Consider the following 12,687-nt stretch of genomic DNA (forward strand, 5'->3'; position numbering starts at 1 on the left):
GAACTTGGAACTGGAAGCCAACAAAATCTGAGCAGCCTCCTGCATCTTCTCTCTCTCTCTCTCTGTGTCCCTCTCCTCCCCTCCCTCTCTCTTCTTCCCTCTCCCTCTCTCTCCCCTTCCCTTTCCTTCTCTCTCCTTCTCCCCCTCCCCCTTCTCCCTCCTTTTTCTCTCCCTCTCACCCTCCCTCTGTGTCTCCATCCCTCTCTCCCTGCCTCCCCTTTCTGTATGTGGCTGTGCCTCCAGCCCCCATCACCCTGTGCTCACACAGGCCCCCATCTGCATCCATCTACAAGGATATTTCCTTCCATCTCCATGACAGACTCTGCCTTCCAAGCACTGGCCATCCCGTGTTTCTTAAGGTGAGAGATGGACGAACCCCTCTTTGAATCCCAGTTTCAAATACCCAGGCAAGAGAATCCAGCTAGCCCAGTTTCAATCAGGTGTGCTTGTCTGGTGTCAAGGGCGGGCTGGGGGCTGGGCTGCATGGTATGACTCTGCCTGGGCTCTGTTCTTGGCGCATGGCATTGCCAGGAGCTGAGCAGACGTTCCACAAGGGGACTCGGCTGGGGTTAGCGACCAATCATAACAGCAACATTGTGCTCAGTGCAAAAAGGGCTTTGAACAAAAAGGTAACTGGCAGGGGCAACTGGGTGGCTCAGTTGTTAAGCATCTGCCTTTGGTTCAGGTCATGATCCCAGGGTCCTGGGATTGAGTCCCACATTGGGCTCCCTGCTCAGTGGGAAGCCTGCTTTTCCTTCTCCAACTCCCCCTGTTTGTGTTCCTTCTCTCTCTGTGTTTCTGTCAAATTAATGAACAAAATCTTTAAAAAAAAAAAAAAGGTAACTGGCAATGGCAGAACACTTACATTGGATTAGGCAAAGAAGAAAAAAAGCTGGGGACAAGAGAATATTTGCTTTTTGCATTTCAATGCCCCTCCCTAGAACTAGAGCTATTTCCTCCCCCAATGCAGGACTCTCAGGACACCCCCCCCCCAACACCTCAGAGGGACAGGGACGCCTCCTCTGCCATCACAGCAGGGAACCAAGAGATGCACCTCTAACGCGGGCTGTCAGATGGGCTGGGGGCTGGGAGACCAGGGGCTACAGCAATCACTCATCCAGTTTCGTCTGCTGCATTCTTATCTGTACATGGAAGGTACTGGAACCAGGAGAGGGAATCACCTCTGGGGTCATTTTGGCAGATTTCCTCCTGGCTCTCCTTCAAGAATGCAGAGAGAACGGGAGCTGGGAGGGTGGGTGGGCAGCTCCTATCTCCTCTACAGAATTTAGGTTTAAGGAACAGTAGGGACTTGGAAGGCTCTAAAGGTAGGTCCAAAAGAAAGGCAGAAAAGGAAAAAAATACCTACAATCCTGCCACAATAACAAAAAGCCATGGTAAATTTCATTCATGTAGTTTAGAATCTGTTCAATGTCTTCAAAAATATAGTTGATCAATGAATAGTCCAAACTCAAGCAAAGTAATCTTGAAGATGTATGAGCCCATGAAAAATCAATTTGTATCCAAATCCAAGGAAATCTGAAATACCCATAAGCAGAATGCCAATAACATTTTTATATTCTAGCAAAATAAATAAGACATCAAAGGAAAATGGAAACATAAATTAGAGAAGGAGGATAGAGATTTTGAGCTAATCAGAAAATATAATCAGAAAAATTATATTTCAATGTGTTTACTTTCCAGAGAGAATAAATATTGGTTCGGAAACATCCCCCATTTTAAACTGACTTTCTTATTCTCTAGAAAGAAACTGGCTTTTTCTTATGTAGACAGATTTCTCTTGATTAAACTTGAATTGTCATGTACAAATTCATTTATATAAAGCTCTAGGAAAAACAAATCTCATCCAAAGAGATAGAAAGCAGAGCGGGTTGCCTGGGGCTGGGCAAGGGTGGGGTTGATCTGGGGAAGGGACAAGGGAAATTTGGGGTGACAGAGATAGTCCATATCTTAATTGTGATAGTGATGGGCGTGGGTTTATATATTTGTCAAAACTCCCTGAACTTAAAATGAGTTTATATTATTGTTGGTAAATCATACCTCAATAAATCTGATTAAACAACAATAATAACACTGTGCAGTAATGGCAAGAAGAGTTATTATAAATAATAGCATCTTTCCCCGAAGCTGGGACATTGCACTGGAGGTCTGCCCTCTTGCCACCAAACAGGTGTGCCCCTTCTCTCTCTGCAAAGGAAAGTAGGGACAGGGAGGGGCAAGAGAGACTCTCTGAAGGAGATGGTGATGGGCTTGTGTTTGGATGAGGGAACAGGAACAGGGGTGGGGATGGCACTCTAGGTTAAGAGATCAACACGGTAAGGCCCTGGCTTTCCTGAGTGGTGTATTCGGAGAACTCTAATAGTAAAATCAAAATGCAGTTGAACAAACACAATTTATAACAGGCAACCAATATTCCTGATGAAAACCCAGGACTTCCTTATTTCTTCTCACTCTTCTCAGTTCCTAAAGCAGCCTCAACTCAAGACTTAGTGTGTCCCGGGTCACCTGGGTAGCTCAGTTGGTTAAGCAACTGACTCTTGATCTCAGCTCAGGTCTTGATCTGAGGGTTGTGAGTTTGGGCCCAGTGTTGGGCTCTATGCCGGGCGTGGAGCCTATTTAAAAAAAAAAAAAAAAAATTTAGTATTTCCCCAAAAGATTTCCAACTTTGTTAGAAGTTACCACCTCTGTCTCTGTCGATTCTGTGGGTGTTTGGGGCTGGGGTGAGCTCCTCTGCAGAGCTCTGCCTTCCTTTCCTCGTCTCCTGCCAGAATACGGGTTGGGGGTGTGAGGAGAAGGGTCTTCTGAGGATGCCTCAGTCATGACGATAAATTGGGTGGGTCTCCTCTGGGCCTTGCAGGTGTTCAGAGCTGACTTTTTCCCTTGGAGCATTCTGAAGGGTTCCTCAAAGAGCCCCCACTCCCATTTCTGTCCTTCCTTGTTTGCATTGTTCTAGCAGCCCCGAGGCAGAGAGGTACACACCTGCTTCTCTGTGTTAGGGTCCCTCTCCGCTCAAGACCACCCCCTTGGGTAGAATCTAAGATAACTCCAGGAAGCTCGTCACACAGGCCTTAACAGGAGCTCAAACCTTCTGGCCTGCCCTTTGTTCTGACAATCCTGTGGGTTCAGGCTGTCCCTGATGCAGTGGCCTCTCTCCTCTGCCCTCAGAGGCAGCCACCAGGTGCTGACCGTCCCAGGCTGACTCTGCAACCATTACTGAGACACCAGCCCACCGTAAGAAATATTCTAGGTGGTCCCCGAGAAGTTCCTTTCCTTGGCCTTGGGTTAAGAGAAAGGCACATCCGTCATTGTCCTTGGTGGTGGAAGCATGTTGGGGAGGGGAGCTGGAGGAATTGGAAGGCAGGATGGAAGCCACAGCATCCCAACAACACTCCTCAAAGAAATCCTCTCTCTATAACTCGGCACCATCGTTTGGTTTCCCAGCTTCTCCTACAGGTTGAAAGAGGGTGGCGAGCGGAGGATGGCAAAACCAGGTGTGGGTCCCCTGGACTTTAACTTTCATTTGGGTCCACCCCTCACCTTAGAATTCTGGAGTGTTTGGCCCTATTTTCTTGGGATCCCAGCCTGAAACAATACCAGCGACACTGCTACGTACTGATTCTACATGGGTCTGATACACTGCCAGGTTCTTGCCGCAGGTTATCTCATTTAATTTTCAGAATAAATCTATAGGGCAGGAATGGCTATTATTATTTTACAGATAAAGAAACGGAACCTAAAGGATGGTAACAAACTTAGCCAAGATCCCATGGCTACATACAGGAGCCAGATGAGGAGCCAAGGTCTTCTGGTTCCAACACTCTGTGCTGCACCAAGTGTTTTGTGTTGGTTGATATTATGGAAATAAAATCCACAAATCCAAAAGGCTTCAAGTAGCTTACAATCCAGATAGTGCAGGTAATGACCCCATTCTTCCAGGCCACCCTTCCACCCTGCTCATCCTTCCAGCCCCCTTAAGACTCCCACCCCCTCCTCCCCCATCCTCCCGACTCCTCTCTGGCCTCCAGCAGAATGTTGACACTAAATGTCCACAATGTGTTTTCCTTCCCTGTCTCTGCCTTAGACTGTGAGCTTCTTTTTTTTTTTTTTTTTTTTTTTTAAGATTTTATTTATTTATTTGACAGAGAGAGAGAGATCACAAGTAGGCAGAGAGGCAGGCAGAGAGAGAGGGGAAGCAGGCTCCCTGCTGAGCAGAGAGCCCGATGCGGGGCTCGATCCCAGGACCCTGAGATCATGACCCGAGCCGAAGGCAGAGGCTTAACCCACTGAGCCACCCAGGCGCCCCAGGCTGTGAGCTTCTTGAGGGCAAGGACTGATGAACATGTTATCCTCGGTGGGTCTCACTGCCTGCCAGAGTCTCAAAAGCTCCAGGATTAAGGAAGGCATGGATAAATGGCAAACAAATGACAAGGGCTGTCCTCAGAATCCCGATCTTTGCCCAAGAACTTGGCCCCAGCACTTGATGTAAGGGATTTGTAGGTTTCTCTGGGAGGGAGAAAGGAAGTGGAGATTCAAGCTCCCAGCCTATAAGATGATGGGGATGAGCTGGGTCACATCTAAGACTCCTTCCCAGGGTTATTGCTGTGGCTCTTTTTTTTTTTTTTTAATATTTTGTTTATTTATTTGAATGAGCGGGGGAAGGAGGAGCAGAGGGAGAGCAACAAGCAGACTCTGTGCTGAGTACAGAGCCCTATGGGGGGCTTAATCCCAAGACCCTGAGTTCATGACCTGAGTTGAAATCAAGCATCACTGAAACCACGAGCCACCCAGATGCCTCTCACTCTTAAGGAGTCCAGAGAGAAGAAAGAAGGAAGACAGTACCCTGTGTCTGCTCCCTTCTTTCCTTTGACTGGGTGGTACATTCCAACAAAACACAGGTACAGGTATTGGGAATCAATCTAGCAGGCTGAGAGCCCAGGATGTACCAGGAATGTCCCAGGAAGAGGGAAACAGAGAAGGAGGAAGCTTTTGGGGACAGAGGCAGTAGATGGATTCATTCTAAGGCAACAGAAGCAAACTTCCACTATGTTAAGGGTTATGTGTTTCAAGTTCTGAACAACCATCCTCCAGATGGACTGTTGGATCTGTCAGAATTTAAGGTCTGCCTTCATAGATTGTAAGGAAGACTACAGAGGACTACACAGGGGAGTCCGACAGGCCAAAGGGAATAGGACCCATTTCAGAGGTCTTGCACAGAAGGACTCATCACCATCGTGTCACTTTCTCCATTTCCCAAAGAGAGCTAATCTAGAAATGGAGAGATCAGAAGCCACAGATAACACCATGTTTAACGTTCAAAAAACATCACAAGCCACGTCTTGGTATTTTCCTCACTGAATCTCAGCTCACCATCTTGGGCCTTCTTCAGCACTTGGCCATGCACTGTCCACCTGGGGAGAGGCTTACTTGTAAGGGACCCAGTGAATGCTGTCCCTGGAGGAAGGAGGACTCAAGTCACAGAAAGCATGACATCATCCTGGCCGCTGAGAGTCTGAGGACTCCAGTGATGCCCTCAGCTCCCCAGGGTTGACTCCAAGGCCCGTGAAGGGCTATAATTCTTTAAGTAATGAGGATCATGGCTGTGGAAGTCAAGCCATTATTATCATTCTGTCCTCATACAGAGAATAACCTCAAGGGGCTAGTGGCTGGGGGAAGACAAAAGGGGAAACCTGCTCTTGAGTGTACCTTGTCCCTCCTTTAAAACCTTCAGTAGCTCCCCAGCACCTACAGGACAAAGTCCAAACCTCTCCACATATCCCCAAGGCTTTCCATGCACACCATTCTCACCTCCTGCCTTTCGCCCCTGACACACGTGTGCACATGCACACACACACACACACACACACACACACACCCTACACACTGAGCTCCTTTCACACTGCAACAAAGTACAACCGGCTCCCCAAAGGTGCCACACAATTTCCAGCCACTCGCCTCGTGGCTGGGGTGACTTCCCACCATCTCTCTGTCTAGCTAGCTCCTATCTGTCTTTTAAATCCCAGCACACTCGTCATCCCTTCTGGGAGGCTTTCTCTGACTCAGGGAACAGTTGTTTTCACCCCTGGGCTTCCCAAAGCACCTGATAGAGACAACAATTTAGAACATCTAACCGGAGAGCTGAATAGGAATCTAGAATTTTTAAAGGGGAACCCATGGGGAGAGTGGAATTCTTCAATGATAGCACATGGTACAATTTCAGAAACGGAAGTATGAACGTAGACGAGACATTGTGAGTGCAGGTGGGGTGGTACTGTCGTCCTCATTTTACATCATTGTACAGGCCACCCTGCTGCTCTGCATTTTTTTATTCTAAGGCTCAGGATTTTGTTTTCTAATTTTAAAAATAATACATGTTCATTATAGCATTTTTTTAAAAAATGGATTTACAAAAATAAAATTATTTATAATTCTTTTTTAAAAGATTTTATTCATTTATTTGTCACAGAGAGAGAGCAGAAGCAGAGGAAGCAATAGGCAGAGGGAGAAGCAGGTTCCCCAATGAGCAGGGAGCCCGATGTGGGGCTCGATCCCAGGACACTGGGATCATGACCTGATCAGAGGCAGACACTTAACCTACTGAGCCACCCAGGCATCCTGAGTTATGTATAATTCTTGCTCCCAGTTACCTTAGTAGAGCAGAGAGAGGGCACCACCCTAGAGACTGGTGAGCTGCCACACTTGTTCCTGATGGGCCAGTTGCACAAAACACTGAGCAATGGCACCAGTGCAGAAGCAAAATTCTAGTTGTGACAAACGAGGGTTCTGGTTCCCTCCTAACCATCTCACCCCAGGCTTTTGGTTCTCTGGACTGGGAACGAATACATATGGCAAATGAAATTATTTCTTTTGTCCTCCCATTTTGGCCTGGGTTTTAGACAGAGAACTATACTAGAGCCCATCTTTACTTATTCATATATTCTGAATTCAAGCCCTTTGTTAGATTATATGTTTTACAAATATCTTCTCTTACTCTGTGGCTTGAATGATGACTTTCTTAATGATTTCTTTTGATGAACAGAACTTCTTAATGTAGTCAGTTTCATCAACCTCTTAATTATAGTTAAATATTTCTGTGTGCCTTGTTTATTTCCCTACATCAAGGCCTGAAAAATATTTACTTATTAGATCTTTCACATTTGAAAGCATTACTTGCTTTTTGCATTTGACTTTACAATCTACAAATTGTATTTCTATAAATCATGTGGAATTTTTACTGAGGTTGTGTTGCTTCTTTAGAACAACTGGCAGGGAACTGACATCCTAACAATATTGATTGAATATTACAATCCATGAACATGGTATATTTGTTATTTATTTAAATCTTCTTCAATTTTTTTCAAAATGCTTTTTTTTCTAGTCATAAGGATTTATTTATTTTTTCAAGTCTCAAAATGTTTTATCATTTTCTGTGTGGAGTCTTCAATGTACTTTGTTTTATTTATTTCTAAGTATTATTTCTTTTTTTTTTTGAAGATTTTATTTATTTATTTGACAGAGAGAGATCACAAGCAGGCAGAGAGGCAGGCAGAGAGAGAGGAGGAAGCAGGCTCCCCGCTGAGCAGAAAGCCCGATGCGGGGCTCGATCCCAGGACCCTGAGATCATGACCCGAGCCGAAGGCAGCGGCTCAACCACTGAGCCACCCAGGCACCCCACTAAGTATTATTTCTAAATATTTAATTTTTCAATATGACTGAAAAAATCTTTTGTTGAAAATGCCGTTTGCTAAATTTCATATTCTAGTTTCTTGTTAGACTCAATTATTTATTAATAATTTATGTGTAAATTGCTTTGATTTACCTACACAAATAATTGTACCATCTACAAATACTAAGTTGTATTTTTTTCTTTTCAATCCTCATGCCTTTTATTTCTTTACCCTGCCTTGTCCCACTGCCTAGGGCCTCCAAAAATTGCTGAATAGAAGTGACTGTGAGGCACATGGGTGGCTCAGTCAGATAAGTGTCAGCCTTCAGCTCATGTCATGATCCTGGAGTCCAGGATTGGGCCCGGAGTAGGGCTCCCTGCTCAGGAAGGAATCCACTTCTCTCTCTCCCTCTGCCACTCTCCTGCTCGTGCTCTCTCAACTAAATAAATAAAATTAAAAAAAAAAAAGTGGTGACTGTGGACATCTTCGTCTTGTTCTTGACTTCAAGAAAAAAGCTTTTAACATTTCATCATTAAGTATGCGTTTCCTCTAAGTTTTCGCATATACCCATTATTAGAGTGAGAATTTTTTTTCTGTTCCCAGTTTTCAAAGAATGTTTAAATAGCTAGCTGTTGAATTTTATCAGATGATTTTTCCACATCTACTGAGATGATCATATACTTTTTTCCTTGTTAATGTGTGTGTGTGTGTATATATATATATACATATATACATATACATACACACTGTTTTTAGATGAGATTTGACTATTTGTTTAAAAATTTTGTTTGGGATCTTTGGTTATAAATGATTTTGGTCTATAGTGTCTCTTTCAGGTGTTGATCTCTAACACTAATTTCATAAAATGAGTGGGAGTGTTAGTTATGTTTTCTAATAGAACTGAAGATAGCAGGACATCTGCCTATTTCAGTGGGTGGAGAGTGTGACTTTTCATCTTGGGATTGTAAGCTCAAGCCCCACTGGATGTAGAGATTATTTAATTGAATAAAATACATTTTTAAAAAAGAAGAGCTGAAGAGAGCTACTAAAACTACAAATAACATCCACACTTACCAAATTCCTAGACAAAAAAAAAAAAAAAGCAAAGAAAATATACTGTACACAGCAAAATAGGGGAAGAAAATAAAAGAAGTGTAAAACACATAAGACAGAGTGACAATAAAAATAAATTTTAGATTTTTCTATTAAAAACCACATCTAGGGGCGCCTGGGTGGCTCAGTGGGTTAAAGCCTCTGCCTTCGGCTCAAGTCATGATCCCAGGATCCTGGGATCTGTCGCTCTCGGCCCGCAAGAACAACCCGCAGACAAGGTGAGTGGCAAACTTCTTTTATTACTAATACTAATGGCGGCCGCCCCGCACCAAGCACTTACAGCAGTATATATGCACGCGCGTACGCCCCCCTTTCGCCCAATCAGAATGCCGTGCACGCAGCGTCCTCGTGCACTCTTATGTAACCATATAGGACTCTATTGTTCTCTAGCGGTGATCATTCGTTTCTCTCTTGGCTCCTGGTGCTGCTCATGCGTCAGCCACGAGCGCACCCACATCCTCCTAAACCAATCATTCTCATTTCCTCAATCTACAGGCATTTCTGTCTGTGTGACTCCTTGCATCTGCTGAATGGCTCTCCACAGCTCCCCCTTTTTTATTATTTATATGGCAGGGATCGTGCCTGTCTTAGGTTGCCAATCCTCAGCACACATGCTTACCCGTCATCGGGTACTCCCCCTGGCCGAGGAGCCCCTGTCTTAGGTTGCTATGGTGAGGGATCAGTCTTACCCGTCTTTGACTACCGATCCAGCGTACTAAGCCATATTTTGGGGGGGGAGGTGCCAGCCTCCAGAGCCATCATAGCTTAGACCAAAGCCCGCTGCTGTAGCTGTTGTCGTCATCGCGCAACTCTACAGATGCATCTTAGTAGGAGCACTTGAGCCAGAATCATTAAGGCTCTTATGCCTGCCCAGTTTGAGGAAAGAGACTGATTGTTATAACATACTAACCAAATCGCTGACGGAGCCAAGAGATACCTGGGTGGCGTTCAAGGTGACATTCTGAGCCCACCGCGGTTGATTAGCTGATGGTTACGTATGATGGCTCTTAACTTATAAACTTCTGCGAGTATAATTTTAACCGCACAAGGCAAGAGGCACATGAAAAGAACAATTACCATTAGCACTCCTATAATTGTTCCTACAACATACCATGCGTGCGTCAGGGAAGGGAAGTGAGAAAACAAGGACAATGTCCGTGTGGGTTTTGTATACACCCAACAGTCCATTAATCTGATTTTGTGTTGCAAGGGCTTTAGCTACCCTCCCGGTGACATTGTTGAGTGTTGCTGCAGTCAAAGTCTCGTTTATGTCGAAGCAGCACCGGCAGGTTGTCGAGGTTCACCTGTATTGGCATCGGGATATACGTCGGTATCTTGGCTATTACTGCCGAGTCTCCCACCGTGGCGTTCCAACATTCTGATAGCAGATAATTCTGGGACTCACAAGAGAGACTAGATGACTTGTTAATAGTAGAAGCATTAAAAACTATGAAGAGAAAGGGAGCTCTAACACAGACGGGCATTGATAAGTAACTTATGTGCTTAGCTGAGGTGCAATTGCAAGTAACATTTGTTTCAAATCGAGAGCCTACGTGATCTTAAAACCGCTCTGGCCAGGTTGGCCCAATCCTCAGGATTGAGGTAAAGTGTTCCCAGCGACTCCACAAGGGAGACAATGAAAGCTGCCTGGGGTCCATAGGCGCTGACTGCCTCCTTAAGCTGCTTTACCAACTTGAAATCTAGTGGCTGGTGGTACCTCTGCTGATTCTGATCTTCTAACACTGGAAAAAAGCCTTTTCCCAGGCCAAGGACCTCTCTCCAATTTTCCGCGGTACAGCCCGAACAATAGCACGTCTTGGCGCAGCTGGGCCTATAAGGCGGGGGCCACTCATGGGGTGGCGCTGTGGGGCTGGAATGTGGAAGCGGTGTAACTTCCGTTTTTAATTTTGACTGCGCCACAACTGTGGCTTTCGCCCCTGCTTTCAGCTGCGCCATTACTTCTCCCTGCACTCTTAATTCTCCTAATGCCTTTTGCAATTCCGCCTTCTTTTCCTCAAGTTGCTGCCTCACGGTCTCCAAGTCCGTCTGGAGACCGGGAGATTCCCTTTTCTTGTTACTTGCCTCTATCTTTCTTAGCTCCTGTAACTCGCATTCGGACATCCCTTCTGAGCTTTCGCTTTCGGATTCAGAATCTCGGGAGGAGCCCTTATGGGACTCTTCCTTCATTTGCTCAAGGACTTTCCCTCCCTGTAGTACTGCTCGCTGCAGGGGCTCTCGGGGGGATTGTAAACATACCTTCATCAGGGACCACACAGCTAGAGTCCCCGGGGATGTAGAGGGGCAGCGTTTTAAGTCCTCACCCAGGTTTTCCCATTGTGGCACATTTAGGAGCCCTTCTATGAACCAGGGGGCAATCTCAGCCACTTCTCTTAAGAAGGTACGGGCCGTTTTCGTCTTTAATGGGGTACCATTCGCCTTAAGAACGTCCTTCAGTGGACTCTCCATCTTATACCTAGAGATCTCATTCCCCATTTCGGGAGAAACGTACTTCTATCGTCCCTACGCGCCGGTCGTACTTTCGACGGCTGCGGGGAGCGTCCCTGTCGCTAGACAGGCCTGCCAACTGACAGAAATGGGTGCAGTGCACTTGCACGCTTCACCTTATTGTTGCTCTTACCTCGATCCTCGTTCTGCGTCTGGAGATAGGGATCCCGGGTTTCGGCACCAGATGTCGCTCTCGGCCCGCAAGAACGACCCGCAGACGAGGTGAGTGGCAAACTTCTTTTATTACTAATACTAATGGCGGCCGCCCCGCACCAAGCACTTACAGCAGTATATATGCACGCGCGTACGCCCCCCTTTCGCCCAATCAGAATGCCGTGCACGCAGCGTCCTCGTGCACTCTTATGTAACCATATAGGACTCTATTGTTCTCTAGCGGTGATCATTCGTTTCTCTCTTGGCTCCTGGTGCTGCTCATGCGTCAGCCACGAGCGCACCCACATCCTCCTAAACCAATCATTCTCATTTCCTCAATCTACAGGCATTTCTGTCTGTGTGACTCCTTGCATCTGCTGAATGGCTCTCCACAGGGATCGAACCCCACATCGGGCTCCCTGTTCAGCGGGAAGCCTGCTTCCCTCTCTCTCTCTGACTACCTCTCTATCTACTTGTGATGTCTCTGCCAAATAAATAAATAAAATCTTTTTTAAAAATCTAGAAAAATAAGTCTCATCTTACTATTTCACTGCAAATATATCTTTTAAAAATGACAAAGTTAAAACTGAAAGAATGAACCAATGTATACTAGACAAATGTACACAAAAAAAAATGAGAGCAGCAATATTATGTCAGATAAAATAGAATTCAATGGGACGCATGAATAGAGCACGCTAGTTACCTATTGTGAAAAATATTACTTCAAAACTTAAAATGACAAACATTTGTTATCTGACAGTTTCTAAGAGTAGTAGCCCAGGAGTGGCTTAGTGGGGTGGTTCTGGCTCTAGGTCTCTTGAGGGGCTGCAGGTAAGGTGTGAGCCAGGGCTGCAGGCATCTGAAGGTTTGACTGGGTCTGGAGGATCTACTTCCATGAATGTCCTAGAGACACAACAGAGCAAGTGACCCAACAGGGAGAGGGCGACTAGATGGAGGTCACAGTGCTTTTATATGCTTTATCTTTCAAAGTTGCACACCATTATTTCTGCTTCAGAATTGAGTTACTGAGTTTGGGATACACTTAAGGACAGGAGAATTAGGTCCCTTCTCTCAAAGGAGGAGCATTAGTGAATTTGTGAAACATTTTAAAAATTACTACATGGAGCACAGAATAATTTTACAAATGGCTATCCACAAAACTACAAAGAAAGCATCAACAATGACAAACAGCAGAAATTATACAGGCCCCATTTTCTTTAACTGAAAGAAAAAA

The sequence above is a fragment of the Mustela putorius genome, unplaced genomic scaffold (assembly GCF_011764305.1).
Source record: "Mustela putorius furo isolate JIRA1106 unplaced genomic scaffold, ASM1176430v1.1 tig00000242_pilon_pilon_pilon, whole genome shotgun sequence".
Classification (NCBI taxonomy): Eukaryota; Metazoa; Chordata; class Mammalia; order Carnivora; family Mustelidae; genus Mustela; species Mustela putorius.